We start from the raw sequence: 20,353 nt of genomic DNA on the forward strand, positions 1-20,353 counted from the left end.
TTGACCATTTTTCTGAAATATTAGCTGCTATGATTAAAGAGAAATCAATAAAAGCCATAATAATTGGAAAAAGACTACACTAAGTTTATTTACAGATGATAAGATAATATACCTAAAACCTTGATACTAGCTCCAATACACAAAGAAAAAAATAATTTGGTAATGTGCCATGATATAAAATATATCTACAAAAATGAATAGGAAAGCAACAGGTACTATCGTCCATTGCTGTCTCCCAGTTTGGAAGACAATTTTGCAGTTTTTTCTAAAGTTAAACAGAAACTTAACATATGACCCAGGAATCACACTCTTAGTTGTTTACCCAAGTAAACTGTAAACTATGTCCATACAAAAGCCTATTGCTAAACACAGAGGAAAAATGGAAGGAACCAAGTTTGAACAGGGAAATGAATAAATTGTGGTCTATCCATACAATACAGTAGTATTCAGCTATAAAAGGAAAGGGTCATCAATTCATGATGTAACATGTATGAAAAGTGATTTTGCTAAGAGAAATAAGTTAGACCAAATGGCTATATATTTTATGATTCCATTCATATGAGGTTTCAGAATAAGCAAATTTATAAGAACAGAAAGTACCAGTAGTTGCCAAAGATTAGAGGAGTAGGGTGGTTGTCAACAAACTGAATGAACAGGAGAACTTTAAAGTGAAGGAACTTTTAGTTTTGTTGACTGTATCCTTTGCTGTGCAAAAGCTTCTTATCTTGATGAAGTCCCAATAGTTCATTTTTGCTTTTGTTTCTTTTGCCTTCATGGATGTATCTTGCAAGAAGTTACTGTGGCCGAGTTCAAAAAGGGTGTTGCCTGTGTTCTCCTCTAGGATTTTGATGGAATCATGTCTCACATTTAGATCTCAACTCAAAATGATTTGAGTTTATCTTTGTGTATGGTGCAAGAGAGTGGTCTAGTTTCATTCTTCTGCATGTGGATGCCCAATTTTCCCAGCACCGTTTATTGAAGAGACTGTCTTTCTTCCAGTGGATAGTCTTTCCTCCTTTATCAAATATTAGTTGACCATAAACTTGAGGGTCCACTTCTGGATTCTCTATTCTGTTCCATTGATCTATGTGTCTGTTTTTGTGCCAGTACCACACTGTCTTGATGACCACAGCTTTGTAGTACAACCTGAAATCTGGCATGGTGATGCCCCCAGCTATGGTTTTCTTTTTTAATATTCCCCTGGCTATTTAGGGTCTTTTCTGATTCCACACAAATCTTGAAATAATTTGTTCTAACTCTCTGAAGAAAGTCCATGGTATTTTGATAGGGATTGCACTAAACGTGTAAATTGCCCTGGGTAACATTGACATTTTCACAATATTAATTCTGCCAATCCCTGAGCATGGAATATTTTTCCATCTCTTTGTGTCTTCCTCAATTTCTTTCAGAAGTGTTCTATAGTTTTGAGGGTATAGATCCTTTACCTCTTTGGTTAGGTTTATTCCTAGGTATCTTATGCTTTTGGGTGCAATTGTAAATGGGATTGACTCCTTAATTTCTCTTTCTTCAGTCTCATTGTTAGTGTATAGAATGCCACTGACTTCTGGGCATTGATTTTGTATCCTGCCACAACCTACAGAATGGGAGAAGATATTTGCAAGTGACGTATCAGATAAAGGGCTAGTTTCCAAGATCTATAAAGAACTTATTAAACTCAACACCAAAGAAACAAACAATCCAATCATGAAATGGGCAAAAGACATGAAGAGAAATCTCACAGAAGAAGACATAGACATGGCCAACACGCACATGAGAAAATGCTCTGCATCACTTGCCATCAGGGAAATACAAATCAAAACCACAATGAGATACCACCTCACACTAGTGAGAATGGGGAAAATTAACAAGGCAGGAAACCACAAATGTTGGAGAGGATGCGGAGAAAGGGAACCCTCTTACACTGTTGGTGGGAATGTGAACTGGTGCAGCCACTCTGGAAAACTGTGTGGAGGTTCCTCAAAGAGTTAAAAATAGACCTGCCCTACGACCCAGCAATTGCACTGTTGGGGATTTACCCCAAAGATACAGATGCAATGAAACGCCAGGATACCTGCACCCCGATGTTTCTAGCAGCAATGGCCACAATAGCCAAACTGTGGAAGGAGCCTCAGTGTCCATCGAAAGGTGAATGGATAAAGAAGCTGTGGTTTATGTATACAATGGAATATTACTCAGCCATTAGAAATGACAAATACCCGCCATTTGCTTCAACGTGGATGGAACTGGAGGGTATTATGCTGAGTAAAATGAGTCAATTGGAGAAGGACAAACATTTTATGTTCTCATTCATTTGGGGAATATAAATAATAGTGAAAGGGAATAGAAGGGAAGGGAGAAGAAATGTGTAGGAAATATCAGAAAGGGAGACAGAACATAAAGACTCCTAACTCTGGGAAACGAACTAGGGGTGGTTGAAGGGGAGGAGGGTGGGGGGTGGGGGTGAATGGGTGACGGGCACTGAGGGGGGCACTTGATGGGATGAGCACTGGGTGTTACTCTGTATGTTGGCAAATTGAACACCAATAAAAATAAATTTATTATAAAAAAACAAAAAAATAAAAAAAATAAAGTGAAGGAACTGATCTGTATGGAATGCCATGCCAATGAACTGTACATTACAAAAGAGTGAACTTTAGTTGATACCTGGTAAAACAACCTAACGAATCATCCGGGATGTCAAGGGATCCCTGAATGGAATGCACTTTGACAAAAGAATGTAACAATATTACGAATGTATGGCACAACTTCACATAAGTAATTGGGGTAAAAAAAAGGGGCTGATGTAATTAATTTTGTAAAACGGTCTTGCGACTGGAAAATGTAAGTGTAAAAACTAAAGAAATTATACATAAGCTATTCTAGTTGGCAAATCTGTTTCTCATGGGGTATGGGTTAATAACTGAACTACTTTACCAGTTTACTAGGGTTAAACAAATACATAAACGAATGGTGGGAGCCAGGTTTTTACTGTCAGGGAGGGAAGTTGCAGGGAAGTGAGAAAAGAGACTAGAATAAAACCTATGGTATTGGATTAGAGTCAAAGATATCAGTATGTATTCATATTGAGCTTACTGGCTAGATACAGATACGATTCAGTGCGAATGTGTACATATATGTTTAATATATACTGAGAGGGCCTGGAAGCAATGACACTCAAGTAGCAACAAACAACCCCAAAGTCCTGATCTTGGTTCCTCAAAACCATCCCCTGATAAAGTGACCAAGTCCTTGGAGAAATGACTGAAACCAGGGGGCAACAGAAGAGCAAAATATAAGCCTGGATTCCACTTTTATGTCAGAAGTTTAGAATGTGACTTACTTCAGCAAGTAAGGAAATGCTTAAAAAAAGCAGAGGTGGCTTGTAGAATCTTCCCTGTCTCAATGTTGGAGAATTTTAGCATGGAAATAATTATGATACCAGATTTTAACATGATGGATTAAAATGAATGCATCAGTCCACATGGGTAATTTTTTAAAAATAAGTTAAACCATGAGGTAAGAATGAAAAACTCTTTATGGAAGGTGGGTTAAGTAATTAATGTAGGAGAAATGGCAGAAGAAATAAATACTAAAGCCATTGGCTACATTGGGCTGGAAGAATGGGATATTCACGCGATCTCAGAGTATCACCCCACAGATTACATGTTAAATACCCTGGGAAAGATGTTTTTATAATGGAGAAAGTTCGTGGATACCACTTTAACCAAGTATTTAAACTTAACATCACAGATAGTGGGATAAAATTGTCATCGTGTAGCATTTTTTGCCAACATTAAAAGAAAAAATCTCAATTTAATCAGAAGGAAGCAATTAAACACATCTAATTTGAGACTCATTCTGTAAAACGGCTGGCCTGGATTCTTAAAAAACATAAAATCCAAAAAAAGACTTAAGAATGGTTTCAGTTAAAAATAAACTAAAGAAACATGATAACTAAATACAATGCAGTATCTGAATTTTCCAATACAACTTCAATGGGTATTTTTAAGAAAACAAATTTTGAAAAAAGTCTTTGTAATATAATATACTCTCAATGCTACATTTCTGGGGTATCGTCAATTGTATTGGGCTTAGACTTATGTAAAAGAATGACATTGTTCTTAGGAGGCAATGTTGAAATATTTAGGGGGTGAGTTGTCATAATGGTCCAGAAAAACAAAAGATTCCTTTCTCTTTTTATCTATCATCAAGCTACCGACAGAGACAGAAGTGGAGAGAGACAGAGACAGACTGAAATATAGAAAGAAATATAAAGCATATGTGACAAAATGTTAATGAAAACCTAGGTGAAGATATATAGTGTATTATAGTAGTCTTTCAGCCTTACTGTAGGTATGAAGTACTTCAAAAACAAGTCTTTGGTTAAATAATATCTTAATATTTATTTCATTTTTTGTTCATTTTTGAGCAGCAGAGATTAATATTCTCTGAAAAATCTCACAAAGAACCTTGATATATAGATAACCATAGCGATTTTATGGGGTTGAAGCAGGTCGACCATGGAACCACCTTTGTCCTTTTCCTTCATGGTTTCTGAGACGCCTTTAAGGAACCCTATGTCTTTAGATCCTTTTTTTAAAGATTTATTTATTTTTTTTATTTGAGAGAGAAAGGGAGTGAATGCCCAGGGGAAGGGCAGAGGGAGAAGGAGAGAGAACTCTAAACAGGTTCCATTCTCAGCACAGTGCCAGACTCAGGGCTCGATCTCACAGCCCACAAATCCACCTGAGTGGAAACCGAGAGTTGGATGCTTAACAGACTTTGCCACACAGGTGACCCTAGACCATTTTTAATTAAAAAATAACATTACCATACTGTTACGCAACTTAAAGTGGCTGTCTTTGTAAAAAGAATTTTCAATAAAATGTTTCTTATTTTTTCATTTTTTATTTTATTTTTTTTTAATTACTTATGATAGTCACAGAGAGAGAGAGAGAGAGAGGCAGAGACACAGGCAGAGGGAGAAGCAGGCTCCATGCACCGGGAGCCCGACGTGGGATTCGATCCCGGGGCCCCAGGATCACGCCCTGGGCCAAAGGCAGGCGCCAAACTGCTGCGCCACCCAGGGATCCCTAAAATGTTTTTTAAATGTCTACATTTTGACATTTAAAGGGATGTTACTCCAACTTTGGGGAAATAGTCACTTAAAAACAATGCCATTTTACTTGGCCTCTAATGTGTGACTGGCAACATCTTCATTACTTCGCAAGAAAAATCTATAAGTCCAATAATAGCTGTGTAAAACAAATTTTTATTTAAATTTTACAAAGAAACCCAATGACAGTTGTATCAGCAGTAAATGACAGAGTCAATATTCAACCTGTATCTATTTCTTTCAAATCCTTTGCTCTTATCTGTACATACAAATGAAGAAATTTTAATCTTTTAAGAATATTCAGATGCAGGGTTGTAGAACATGATTTATCATTTAACAAATAAGGCATACTAGTAGAAGACAGAATTAAACTGCGTACTTTCCACTCTACTTACTAAATTTTGGACTCACTCTTGAAAAGACCTGGTCTATTAAAATATTATCCACAGGTATAAAAAATTTGACAGAAGTATTTGAATGAGAGATTTTATAGTCAGGTAGTTCCATAATTTTTCTTTTTTTTAAAAAAATATTTTATTTATTTATTCATGAGAGACACAGAGAGAGGCAGAGACACAGGCAGAGGAAGAAGCAGGTTCCATGCAGGGAGCCCGATGCGGGACTCGATCTGGGACCCCAGGATCACACCCTGGGCCAAAGGCAGATGCTCAACCACTGAGCCACCAGGTGTCCCCATAATTTTCCTTTGGTGGATTTTACTTCTCAAAATTAATATATTAGAACTGGACAGGTTTTACACACATCACTCTCATTTTCCAGATCACCACCCTCCCATCCCTATGCCAAAATTAAGATATCTTAACTAAGACACACTGTTCTATTGATCTTTGTTGATAAACTAAATTCGCTAGACACCACAGCGTGCATTATATTGACATCATTAGAATATTCATAACTCACGTCCTTACTCTATTTTAGTCTTTATTTTATATATAACTTTAATAAATAGAAATTTCAAATAGATTGAGATAAATATCTTCTCCCTTGCATACAGCATACGCTCCCTTGCCCACCCACCTTGATTTATAACAAACAGAAGCTTCAGTAGTACTTCTTAATCTTTTAGATTGCTGGTAGTGGTATATTTACTGCTGTTTAGTCCACTGGGAAGAATGAACGTTTAAAAGTAAGTAAATAAAGCTGGTAAGATGAATATTATACCTATTTTATCCAAAGTGAAAGATTATTTCATTTTGTATCTAACTCAATATGGAAAAGTGGTTTCTAAACAACAAAGAAGTGAGGGTAATACAACTATCCAAAGGAAGTGTTTACAAAAAAGTACATGCTGGTGGAGCATCTGAAAAATATTGATCTTAGCGAGCAAATGGAACAACACATTGATCTCGGAAGAATAAAGGGGCAGTGAGAGCCAATAAACCAGTTGGAGAGGAGTCTTAGCAATAAAGAAGGGCACATCTTACTGACAGAATTGAAGGAAGGTTGAAAATGTGAAAGCACAGAAATATTTTAAGGTGAAATCGCGAAGTAGTCTTAATTTGAAAGTATAAGGCAAGGTCATCAGTGAATAATAAAGTATGAAGGTTTTAAGGAAAGCACTGAAGTGGAGAAAAGGTGTTCAGCTGGGTGGATTTTAGTTCCAGCTAAGCCTCTAAATAGTGGGGATTTGAGAAATCACTAGACACCACGAGACCCAGTTTTCTTATATGGAAAATAAAGAGCACTAATAGCCACAGCCCAGTCCTAGGACTGCCGCAAAGACCCACCGGGGATCTTGTTAAGCAACACACAGCTTTGAATCTTTCTCCCAGAATGATTCTGTTTTAGGCAGTGTCAGATTTGGAGTGCACTGGGATCAAACAACCGTTGAGGTCTAAAGAGCCAGCACACTTCCTCAGATGTGTTCTATTTGGGGCACCCGGGTGGCTCAGTCAGTTAAGTGTGTGCCTTCTGCTCAGGTCATGATGTCAAGGTCCTGGGGTCAAGCCCTGCGTCAGGCTCCCTGCTCAGCCAGGAGCCTGCCTCTCCCTCTGCCCCTCCCCCTGCTTGGGCTCTCTCTCTCTCTCTCTCTTTCTCTCTTGCTCACTTGCTCTCTCTCTCTCTCTCAAATAAATAAATAAGATCTTTTTTTAAAAAAATCACAGAGTCATGGAAAATTCCAAGCCACAGTGAGAACAACAGGATATGGTAGGCTTCTCTTATTAGGAAATAGATAAAACAGAACTGTGGTTTTCCTGCATATTTTTGCGAATCTCTCCTATACATACACTTGCTATTTAATCTGTTAGCCTAGAAAGTATTCTTGAATCTTTCCTGTCATTCCACCTCCTTCAATAACACCCAACGCCCACGTAGAATTAGTGAGCAAGTCTGGCTAATTCTACCCACTTTTCTACTAAATCTTTCCTGCCCCCAATCCAGAAAACGAATGCCCAGTTCATCTACTCTGAATATCCTGTCTGGACCAGGGCGATCATCCTCGACCTCCTTTCTACACCGCCTCCTCCCCCGCCTCACAGCTCCAACCCGTTCTCTGTCCTACTGAAACGGTGCTCTTTCTAGTTCTCATAAAACCTACGTGAGATGTTTCAGTACCCCCCAATTTCTGGAGGGCGGAATTAACTCGCAGTTTTCCTCATACCTGGAGAATGAGTCATTGGTGTATCAGCGTTAATTACTTGTTCAAAAGCAGCATTCTAAGTGGGATAGCATGGAATGGAATAAACTAAAAAGAATAGAGTAGGATATAAAACATCTGAGTACTTTGATGTGATACTTCGTGAAATGTTAATTTTCTTATGTCTTTCTGCTTGCATAATATAAAAAGTATGCTATTATGTGTTGTGTTTTTACAAAGTTTGATAAACACATGACCATACAGAGCCTTACATAAAATTGCCTTTGCCTGCTTTGTGCCTTAAAACCTCAACGTTTCCACCATTCCCTTGGTGAATGAATGAATAAGCCATACTTTTCTGCACCTTGGGACAACTTCATAACACTCCCTGATGAAATATTCCCTCTCACACCTTCCTGTGTGCTTGGGAAATTATTACTCATTTCCCAATATGCAGTATGTTTCCAGACGTTCTCCTCCTTGGGATCTCTAGCCCTCCCATCTCCTACTGACTGTTTGATCTGGTCTAAACTAGGTTGATGCAGAACTATTAGGTTCTTTTTGTTCAACTTCCAACAGTGTGAGGTCGGTGATAGATTATTATTTTCCAAAAAAAAAAAGATTATTATTTTCCAATAACCTGACTAGTTAGGCCGCAAGCAAACTCTGACAAAATTCGACAAGAATTTATTAAACAGTCATACAACCTCCATGAGCTTAAAAAATCCTGGCTTTGTTTGTTTGTTTGTTTGTTTGTTTGTTTTATGGGAATGGGGTAGGGTGGGAGGTATTGTCAAAAACTTTTCTTGGAAGGTTGTATAGAGCAAATTCAAATCACATATAAGAGAGACCAAGATTCATCTGGACAAATTTGTTTGGAACCAAGCCTGGAGAGTGATGTCTCCGTGTACAGACAATACAGGAGGCTAGCTAGATTCTTATGCATGTTAGAGGAGTGTCTCTAAAAATCTTTTGTCCAATATTATTAATTACACCGATGGGCACCTGTTTCTAACAATCACTAGCTAATAAGCACTAATTTTACAAATGAAAACCGATTATAGTTAATGCAAAATAGCAAACCCTCTTTTTTTATATCAGGTTAAGGATGGCTGAGGCCTGTAGCTGTTTCTGAAGAGTGACATTTCAGATTAAAATGTATCTGACTACCCCTGGAATGTGAATTTCAGATCAGGGAATTCCTTCAACTGTAACTTAAATCATTATTTACATGATATCACACTAAGACTGAAGTATTGTAAAGTAAATTATAGACACCGTTACTAAAAAAGATAATTATTATAATATACCTTGACTGGTGGGAGTCATCATGATATATTTAAAAAAAAAATTCAGTTCACAGGTGCACTAGTAATGATGAGTCCGACGTGTGTGTATGGGGTGGGGGCAGTCTATTGATTAGAATATGTTACCACTAAAAAGAACATGGCTTAAAGTTCACACAATAAACCAAACCAAGCAACAATCACAAAAGATTTCCCTGAAGAGATCTTCAGACTGTGAAAGGCTGTTGTCCACATCAAGGCAAATTAAATAGCTCTTTTTTTTTATGTTCCCAAAGGGTTATGTACGTTTTACTACTGTAGCTATTGCAATTGTTCAAAGAGGACACTTTCTCTCCACATTCGAACAAGTTTTCCGGAGTAGGAGGGTCAGAATATGAAAGTGACTCTGAATCGCTCACATCCATGTGCAGAATTAAGGCCCCAAGAAATTCTTCCGTGTGTCCCGGTAGAGCCCTAAGGCAGATGAAGGTTGTAAGAAGAGGCCAGAGACCATGAAAAGCAGTGATTAGCGAAGACATGTCTTTAGATGAAGTTGTTACCGTAATCAGAGCTCACAGCCCTAGTTTTGGAGAAGGGTTGGAAGTGGCAACCTACAGAAATGCCAGGGTTAAGTGCCTAACCCATCCCTGAGGGATCACAAATAGAGAGTGGACCGAGGACTTTAGAAGGTAGGGGAAGGGCAGACCTCGGGGTAGGGCCAGCGGGTGAGCGCTGCTGTACTGTAGTGGGGAAATGTAATAAAACCAAAGTGTCCTCCCAGCCCAGGAAACCGCTCCACAAAGGTAGAAAGTAAAGAGGACAATTTTACTATTGAATGAACATTAAAACAGGATATGAAGCCCATCAGAGGCAGTCCACTGAAGAGACTGGAAAGACAGAAAGCCAAGCAAATGCAACCCACGGCATATATGCTCTCAAGATAACTAACTAGTCCTCAAATAACAGCCTTGACAGCACATATGCCTACACGTAGTTCATCCTAGATTCATCTGATGTTCGGGTGACCCTCTGTGTTAGGGAATTGTCTTTATCCAAAAGAAAAATGAACTTTTTATATCATTATGACAGGAGGTAGTTTTGCAACACGGTGCTATGCAGCCCACTAGGAGCCCCTGGGAAAGAGAGGTGCTATCTTCCTTGATTACATTTTAAAGAGATGACCCCCAAGTCCTCCAGAAGGATATTTTTGGGTTGTAAAGCTGGCAAGTGGCTTCTTTAGATTTTAAAAGGAACTTACATACATCTCAAAAGGATAGAGACAGAATTTACAATTACAAGTTTTCTGAAGGAAATAGTCTGAAAGAAAAGGAAGGGGCCTCTTTTCCTTTTGGCACCAGGGAAAATTATTATTATTATTATTATTTTTTCGTTTTAGATTTCTATTTACACTTACAACTGGAATCAGCCTGCTTTCCTAAAACCCCTTGGGACAGGGGTGAGTGAATACTTCCTATTGACCAGATGTGGCCCAGACAGAAAAATCCGAGTGGGGTTGGTAATGACATGTCCTGTCCAACAGGGTCATGTGGGAAGTGAGGAGGACCTTAGCCGAAAGGCCTCAAAGTCTCACGTTTGATGCCCAGTGGCTGTGGAGAGAGCCCCTAAAGGTAGCCAAATCAGAAGTGCTTCTGCCCACCTCAAGGAAGTGCTGGAGGGAAGCCCAGCAAGAAATACATGAACACAGAAAGAATTGGCTTCTCTTATCTACGAGGCCGACCCAGGGAAGCCACTTTAAATACATATAAGGCCCAAAAGTGTGAAAGTAGGCAGACACAAAGAAGCTGTACTATCCCCTTTTTTCTCCTTCTTCCCTAGATTTTACACCTGTCAAGGAGCTCATTGACTGCTAAAGAATGGAGATGAAGTCGGAGGAAGTCTGAAAGATGAAGTCTTTCTACTGCAAATGCTCAGCCTTTGAAAGGCATGAAAAGAGTAGGTGATTTCCTGCTTCTCAGATGTATGCATATATGATTTTGTCTTTCCGATTATAAATTTAATCCATGCCCCTTATATTAAATACAAAAAAGGAAAAAGATGGAGAAAAAATAGCATAAGTTATTTATTATCCCTCCATAATGAAACATTTAGTGTATAAAATGAAATTTTAATTCTCCTACCTGTACAATTATGTATTTTGCTATTCTTCATTAAGAATTCAGAATGGAGCACCTGGGTGGCTCAGTTGGTTACGTACCTGCGTTAGCTCAGGTCATGATCCCAGGGTCCTGAGGTCAAGATCCCTGCATCGGGCTCCCTGCTCAGCAGAGAGCCTGCTTCTCCCTCTCCCTCTGCCTCTGCCCCTGCTTGTGATCATGTTCTCTCTCTCTAGCTCTCTATCTCAAATAAATACATAAAAGCTTTAATGAAAAAAATTTAGAATAATAGTGAAGAGTATATGCCTTGGACTTTCAAAACTGAGCTCAGCCATTTAATAGATGTATGACATTAGGCAAGTTATTTAATTTCTCTATTCCCCAAATTTCTTACATATAAAATAAGGCTTAAAAAAAAACCTACATGATTGACTTGTTGTGAAGATTAGTATCAACAAATTATTGTAATGCATTTATTAAAGAACCTGATATATAATACATGATACACACTGAAAATTAGTATTATTAAGAAATCATAAGAATTTCCCCACATTCTTAACTACTTATGGACTATTGAAAACAGAAGGTGCTTGTAAAGGAGAGTATGTCTTAAATGTTCTTACCACACACACACACACACAAATAGTAATTATGTGACGTGATGGTGTTAACTAACTTTCTTGTAGCAATCACTTCAAAATATATGCTTATCAAATCGTCATATTGTACACATTAAATTTATAGAATGCTATATGTCAATTATACCTCAATAAAGCTGGAAAAAAATACATAAAAAAAGAAAGAAGAAAATGAAAAGTATAAGCCATCAACCAACCTTCATCTCTGAATATGGATTTACTATAATTTTCAAATTCTCTCATCTTGAAATTTCTGGTGTAATCTGTATGCTGCTTAATATTCTTGTATACACATTTTGTGCTCATCTCTGATTATTTCCTTTGAATAATTTACAATAAATAGAATTACTATGCCAAATGATAATATAATTTGCAAAAAATTAAGGAAATAATAGTGTTTTTCATCACTTTTTCCCTACATTTTGCAAAAAACCTGCCACATTGTAGTAGCTAAAAATATAATAACCTAATACATGAATTAATAAATGAACAAATGATTGAACGAATAAATGACATAGATATAAAAATAAAGGATTACCTTTTCAAGACATTGCTGTTTATGCAATGTATGTTTCTATTCTTTGATATCCAGATATAAAATAAATAATTATTATGGAATTTGGATCTGACTTGATTTTATACAAAATTTTGCTAAAATTTTTAAATTACATAGAGTACTTAGTAAGCTATCCATATCACAACAAATATAAAGTTCCATTTTAAGGAATCTTTAATTGGGCTAGTTCATGCAACATTAAACCTTACTGTAGAGCTTTCTGGAATTGGCTGGGTAATTCTGTTTACAGAAAAGGATGGAGCTTTGGTTTTGTTTCATTATAGAATTAGCAGTCTCGTTAATGAATAGGAAATTGTTCTTGCTCACATGAGTGTAAGCAGTATAAAATAAGAATGATTGCTTAGCTCAGAGGTTCCAAAACTTTTTTGCACATTAGCATTACTTTGGGATCTCGAAAAAATTTCTAAGCTCAGGTCTCACCCCAGACCAATTAAATCATAATCTCTCCCCCCAACCAATTATGTCATAAACTCGGAGGATGAGACAAAGACATTCATTTTTTGGTATTTACTTTTATTGAAGCCTTCAGCTGATTGCAGGCAAATTCGAGAACCAATGGCTTAGCATATGGCTCAAGTTTCTGGCTTACATTAGCAGTAAAAGTCGGCACTCTGCAGTAATTTTAATATTCCACCAAGCACTGCTAAAGCTTTATTTTCATGTCTACTAAATCTGCTAAGGAGAAAAATTTATCTTTGGAAATACCAATATACATATTTATTACACTTCTACAATTGCTCTACCGAGTGGTAAGAACATATTTATCCGTCATGGAAATAACCACATCTGAATAGACATGCAAATAGTATATTTACAACCATTTAGCCTCATGTTATAATACTGTTTAAATAAAATCCAGCAAGCAGTCCAGTTTACAAGGTTCTTTGATGTGATCTCAGATTACTTTTTTAAAGAAATGTTTATATTTCCCCAAACTTCAAATTTTATCTCAGCAAAGGAGAACCTAAGCTTCTTTATAATTTTTTTTATAATACCTATGCATCTCAATTTATCACTAAATCTTAAATAAAAAAAACACCAAAATCAAAAAGAAATAATATTCTCATATTTTCTCATCCTGTAGATACATTCTTAGATTTACAGATATCTCTAGGAAACAAAGAAAAGGCATAGACAATTATGTTTATTTATCTACACAGGAAGCATCTTTTGATAACCAACCTCCTCCATTTTCTGGATGCAATTTCATTTCCTTACAGAATCTAAATAAGAGTAAGTGAAGAGATAGGAAAAAGGCAATTCTGGTGAAAAAGGTGAGTGTTTTTTGTTTTTTGTTTTCTCTTGTTTGGCAAATGCTAAAGCTGACATCCTTGGGTGGTGTCAAAGCTGGTTAAAGCTGATGCCTATCTTTTAGGGAACTATTGTTAATTTTTCAAAGGTTCTCTGCTGGGCCCCTTTCTCTTCAGTTCCAATGATCTATGTGGAAATCTTTGATGACTTTTCTTAATCTATGGTCATTCATCTTTATGTTGAAGACCACCATCAATTACCAGGGGTTCGTAGATATGAGAGCCAAGATGATCACATACACTCATGCCCCAAATTGGGCATGGATGTGTTTGGACCCTGAGAAAGATGTCCTATGAATTAGTAATCTCTGGGAATGTTGGTCGATGGCAACACATCATCCCATTCTCAGCACAAAAGCTAGTCAGCCAGCCCTTCTCTTACCCTCTAAGTTTCCATGGTGGTTATATCCTTGACCTCTGTTCCTTGATAGAGAGGCAAGGAACGATTTCTGTAAACGATTTCCTTTGTAAAATTTGTGTATGGAGAAAAGTGATTTTTATACACTCACTTGTATTAGGTACTTTGCATTTATTTTTTCCTGCTTCATTCAAAACTAAGACGAGTCTCCCTTTGTTTGTTTTGTTTCTTAAATGCCCAGAGAACAAACAGATGGTTGCTAGAGGGGAGGTGGGAAGGGGGATGGTTGAAATAGATTAAGGGGCTTAAGAGTACACTTATTGTGATGAGCACTGAGTAATGTATAGAATTGTTGAATCATTATATTGTTCACCTGAAACTAATGTAACACTGAATGTTAATTATACTTCAATAAAAAAAGAGAAAAACAAAATTGAATCTCATTCTAATATCCATCTGGTTATATTTCTGTGTTTATGCACTCTCTCCTAAATCCTTTATTGAAACAAGGTATCAAAAAATATAAACCTATAGACTCCTGGGTGGTGGTTGAGCGTCTGCCTTTGGCTCAGGGCAGGACCCCGGGGTCCTGGGATCGAGGCCCATGTCAGGCTCCTTGATAGGGAGTCTCCTTCTCCCTCTGCCTAATCTTCACCTCTCTCTCTGTGTGTCTCTCATGAATAAATAAATAAAATCTTTATATATATATATATATATATATATATATATATACCTAAATAGTTACACTACATGTAGGTAGTGAAATCTGTAGCGTTAAACCAGTAAAAGCTTCTGATCTGTATGTTGAGGTCAGGAAGATTGACATATAATAGTTATAAGTGCTTTAAAAAAGGAGAATGTACAGAATGTACAATATATTAAGGAAGTAGAGATGAAGGAATAGAAAATTCTTAAAAGAAGTTAAAGAAACATCAGGGTGGGAATAACACTTTAAGGAGTATGGTGATTTCATTGATATAGTTCAACTCACAGAGTTTGGAAACACATTCTCCTCTCCTAATGGCACGCTTCTGATTAGAACCTATTTACTGTAATAGCCCCAGATAAATCAACACAAGAGTTAAAAGTAATTAAAATGCCATTTTAAGATAGAATAACTCTCGTGACTACTTATCTTTAACCAGCCTCCTTAGAATAGTTTCTAATGGAAATATAATTATAATATGTAGAAAGCAAAGAAACAAGTCTCCATTGTCAGTCACTCATATTGAAATCAATAACTACAGTATCATGTCTTAGTTCTAATTTAACTGGCCACTTACCATTTCATAACACATCTGACACTGATACTATGATTGTCATATTTCTTGATCCTTTAAAATGTTAAGGTTCAATATTTGCATATGAAGTAATAACTAAAATGTTTTAAAGGTTGCCAACTCAATGAATTTTTACATGTATAAACCTGTTAGAATAATGGCTAACATTTACTGAGTGTTTTCTGCAGGCCAGGCACTATCTGAGGGATTTACATGCATGATCTCCTTCCATTTTTACATTTTACATAACCCTATGGAGCTAGTTCTTAGAATCACCCCCATTACGTAAATTAACAAATGGAGGCCCAGAAGCATCAAAATTCCCCAAGGTCATAGACAATAAAGACCCAGATCCTAGCCACAGCAAGATAAGTTCAGTGCCATGTTCTTAACCACCACAACTTACTGCAACTGAGTTGGGTTTTCCCAACTTTAGCATGGGCATCTCCATTTAATCTTTAAATGGGATTTAAAGATGGGATCTTTACCTAATTAAATGTTAAATCTATATTGTATACATCCATTTGATATCATTGTTCCTTATTATGAAGTTAGAATTTTGTAGCCTGTTAGAAATAGACTATCTACAACATGGTCCTATGGATTATGTACATCCTTTCATAAAAAAAGAAATGGTAGTTATCTGTACATTGTTATCTGTATGGTATTTATCTACCTCTAGCTTCATGACATGTGCCAAGAAGTAAAAATATCTTTATAAAAAGTGCACCTGTTCAACGCATTTAAAGCATTCATAATACCACCTGCATTCATGATAAATGTACAATATATGTTGAAGAGACGGATGGATGGATGGATGGATGGATGGATGAATAAATGAACGACTACCTTAAGCTGTAGAAAGTTCAACTAATATATTTAATGCATGAACATATATGCCTGTTTGTTTTTATGTGCTTTAATATTTTAACAGCTATAGGTGATATTCAATTTGTTCTTAATTATCCATCTAATGTAAAGATGCTCATTTGGCTTTAAAGGAAATGAATGTGGACCTAGTTCATAATTCCTTTCTTTAACACTCAGAGAATAGATTTCCCATTGCCTAGGATGCCAACTCTCAATAGGATAAGAGTTATCTCTGTTGAAAGAGAATAATCATGGTATATATGAACATTAACATGAGTGGAAAATTAAAAACAAACAAACAGCTGAAGAGCAGTGGGGAGATAAGAAATTTCAGTGTCAAGTACTGCTTCTCTCTGTAGTGGTTAAAATGCTCCCAGTTTATGTGAAATCTGTGATTGATTCTCTTTCACTTGGAAGAATTTTACTATACCCAAAGGGAGAACTATAAGATTACCACTCTTACTACAATCAAAACATCAGGAATGAAAATCCCACCCACTGGCGCAATAAATATTTTAATAATCTATAATATATCTAAATCAGTAATACTGCTGTAAGTTGTCACTGATAACAGAGCTATTTCAAGGTTTAATTTCAACACTGCTTATGGCCTAGCATTTTAAAGCAGACAACCAAGGATCTCTGACTCCTGCATCATTAAATACAGATTCAATTCCAGAAAGTACATTGCCATTATTTTACAATTGTGAACATATTTTAGCCAAAATGTGACATTATTGGGTATGAGTTTTGTGGTTTCTTATCCCTCTCACATGTTCTCTAAAAAGAATGGTACGTTATGATGATGACCACGAGGAATGATTTTGGTATATGTTTGTAAATCACTAACAAAATTATTGCTGCTTTGGTATGATGGTTCTGTTAAATTATAAAATAGGTTCATTTATTTTTCTAGGGACAACCAAATAAACAACTATAAAAATAAGAATGGAGGAAGCAGGAATAGGAGTCTATAGCAAGATTCGGAAAACCTGAAATATGAGCCATCTACCAAAACATTTAAAAACAATCCCTTGAAGGCCACATTGAACAGCAGTAAACCAATGTTGTTCTGGAGAAATACAAGCTTAATAAATGCCATTTATATCATAATTTACTTGAATAAATACTTTTTCATTGTCTTCAGAACTGCATCCATCAAGTGTTATGTTAACAGAGCAGGTCAATATCTATCAACATTTATTGATGCTAGTATTGTGAAATGGTGAAACTACTTTTGTGTCAAAGAAGAACGACTGGGCAAAGATGAAAGTTTCTTGCCAAGGAATTATATGAGATCCGCATAGGCCAGTAGCTGACTGCAGCATTTTGAATATGCTTTTCTGGATGCTGAAGGTGTGAAAATGAGCCAGAGTGTGAAACATGCAGCCTTTGGCCAGGAGATTTCAATAGCAAGGATTCTGAAACATAAGAGCAAACTGTATGTATTCCATTGCTGGTGTTGATAGTGTTGAATATTCTCTACACATGAATGAAGGGGTAAAGAGCTGGTGTCCTAAATGTATTTGGATTCTTTCTCCGATAAGCTAACATTTAACTTGAACCTGACAAAGCAAATTATTCCAAATTCAGATGTCCCTTTCTACTTTAGAGAGGCACACAGAGATGTAGTAGCAACTAATGTTCATTTTGAGAATAGAACTGGCCACAGCTGTTCCAGTTAGACTTTTTTGGAAAAAAATAACATGAACTATACATAAAGGGACAAGCAAAATTTAACTGTTAGGTCTAAGAAATTCATAGCTGGCTGGTTCAGAGCCTAAAATAACCATTATATAGATTCTGGAAAATGACATTTCAAGTTGCATCATCTAAAATTTTTTTTGAAGATTTTATTTATTTATTCGTGAAAGACATAGAGAGAGAGGCAGAGACACAGGCAGAGGGAGAAGCAAGCTCTCTCTGGGGAGCCCAATGTGGAGCTTGATTCCCAGGACCCTGGGATCAAGACCTGAGCTGAAGGCAGATGCTCAACTGCTAAGCCACCCAGGTGTCCCGCATCATCTAAAATGTAAGCATTTTAAATTATCAAGAGCAGGGAAAAGGGAAACAAAATTGTAAATTAGAAATATAAAAACTCCACTGAGGAAAGACAAATATTACACAAATAATATCCTAAGATTCTTTTCTCCACTGGATCCCTTTCCAGCTTTAATAAGTAAACCAACATATGGTGCCATGTGTTTCAGATAGATTATCAGTGACAAACAAGAATTCAAAAAATCAATCTATCTGATGAGCCAACAGACTGATGTGTATAGGCCTCAACTACCACTTACAAAAAAGTAAGATATGTGTATGTAGAAAATATTAAACTGTGTATCTTCATAATGGAATCAAAATGAAAATTCATTATGTTGACTTTATCATATTAACTATAAGTTTTAAGAATTCCTATATCTGTCATTTAGATAGAATGAGTCATTTCACTCTGTCAAAAGCATATAAAACAATCTTATTCACTCACGGAGTTATGTAAGTAAGTGAAGGGTAAGTGAAGAAATACTAGGTGACTCCAACTATTACAATTACTGTTTCTTTTCTAATAATATAGACCTTCCTGAATGAAGCATATGTTAAATTCTTAACTGTAACCAATAATACTTAATCAAATCTCACCAACTGAAATAGTGTTTACCTGGCAATCTCAATGATCTAGACTAAAATTAAGATCAAGGAAGAACCTCTAAATAGCCAAATTGGTATCTTCAAGTTTGCTCCTGGAGAGCATTTTACCTTCTAAAAAAAGACTGACACCAGTGTTTCCAAGTTAACAGTAAATTAGAAACTTCTACTCTTAAAACTTCTTAAGAGCAGATTAAGAAAAAAAAAAGACAAATTACACTTTGAAAACTAAGAATAAAGACACAGAAAATCAAATAACTAAGTAAATTAATTAATTAAAAAGTAAGAACCCTTTGTGGCCCACTAATATTATGGCTGCCCATGTCAATAGCCTTTGAGAACGTCTTTATAAAAAGAAGAGCTTATTAGATATCAGAAGGAAGATTGCTTACTGATTATATATATACATTTATTTATTTAATAGTCTTTTCTTGAAATATTATGTGACAGGCACAGAATTATGTTGAAAAGGCCAGAACAATACAATCATTAAGCCCAGAGAGACTTAACATAAATCCTTGAAGAATCAACAACTGAGTAAGAAATTATAATGGTTTCCCACCACTCCTAGGAAAACAGAATGCAAACTCTTCAATTAGTGGTTTAGAAAGTAGAATCTCAGGATGGGGAAAGGTTCTTGGTCAGTGACTTTATTTTAACCTCTTACATTTATTCCCTCCTTCAGTTTCTCACCTTTCTATTACTGTTGGTAATCTGTAATCCACCCCAAATGGGTTCAGAATGCATCTCTGGCTCACACTGGCACAAAAAGCCTCCTCACGTTGTCTCTCTGGTAGAGCAGGCAGTTGGATCCCTAGGTCTGCAAGGAGGAAGTCGTGGCCAGCTATCAGGAAGGTCAGAGGCCTGTCCTGGCAGCACTGCACAAGAAGCAGGATCAAACCAGAGGAGCCCAAGGTGGTGGATGCCATGACTGGAAATCCCTGACCAAAACTGGAAGAAAAAGCAAGGAAATCCTGCTTCCCACTGCAAGTAGTAAATATTTCACCCCTTAGTTAACAATTGTCAATAAAATATAGAAACCTAACCACCATGGTGTGCAGCTCTCTTAGTGTCTAGAGCTTGCCTGTTCTCATCTCTTGAGAATGTAATTTTTTTTAAAGTAAGATTTTATTTATTTATTTATTTATTTATTTATTTATTTATTTATTTATTTATTTATTTGAGAGGATTTGAGAGGGAGAAGCAGACACCCCACTGAGCAGGTAGCCCGATGTGGGACCCAATCCTAGGACCCTGAGATCATGACATGAGCTGAAGGCAGATGCTTAGCTGACTGAGCCACCCAAGTGCCCCCAAATTTGAGTTTTTAAAAGTCTTTTTAAAACATTAATGGATGACTACTTGGAAAAACACATGATTGAACACACACAGATATTTAGTCCCAAAGACATATTCCTACGGCAGAAATTGTAGTTTGGTGCAGCAAGGAGATATAAATCCGAGCTTCCTATGATCCCTCCTCAGGTTTGATCATTTGTTAGGATGGCTCACAAAGCTCAGGAAAACATTTACATATGTTTCCTGGTTTATTATAATGG

At 36.5% G+C, this 20,353-nt stretch overlaps 1 long non-coding RNA gene across 1 annotated transcript; it reads left to right on the forward strand.

Moving 5' to 3' along the window:
• The first annotated feature begins 6,131 nt into the window (after positions 1–6,131).
• Positions 6,132–17,230, forward strand: LOC111098713. Its single transcript, XR_005369251.1, has 5 exons — positions 6,132–6,263; positions 10,398–10,457; positions 10,838–10,954; positions 13,491–13,604; positions 17,065–17,230. It is a non-coding gene; the product is annotated as an uncharacterized LOC111098713 (long non-coding RNA).
• The last annotated feature ends 3,123 nt before the right edge of the window (positions 17,231–20,353 follow it).

This window comes from Canis lupus, chromosome 14, assembly GCF_011100685.1.
Source record: "Canis lupus familiaris isolate Mischka breed German Shepherd chromosome 14, alternate assembly UU_Cfam_GSD_1.0, whole genome shotgun sequence".
Lineage (NCBI taxonomy): Eukaryota > Metazoa > Chordata > Mammalia > Carnivora > Canidae > Canis > Canis lupus.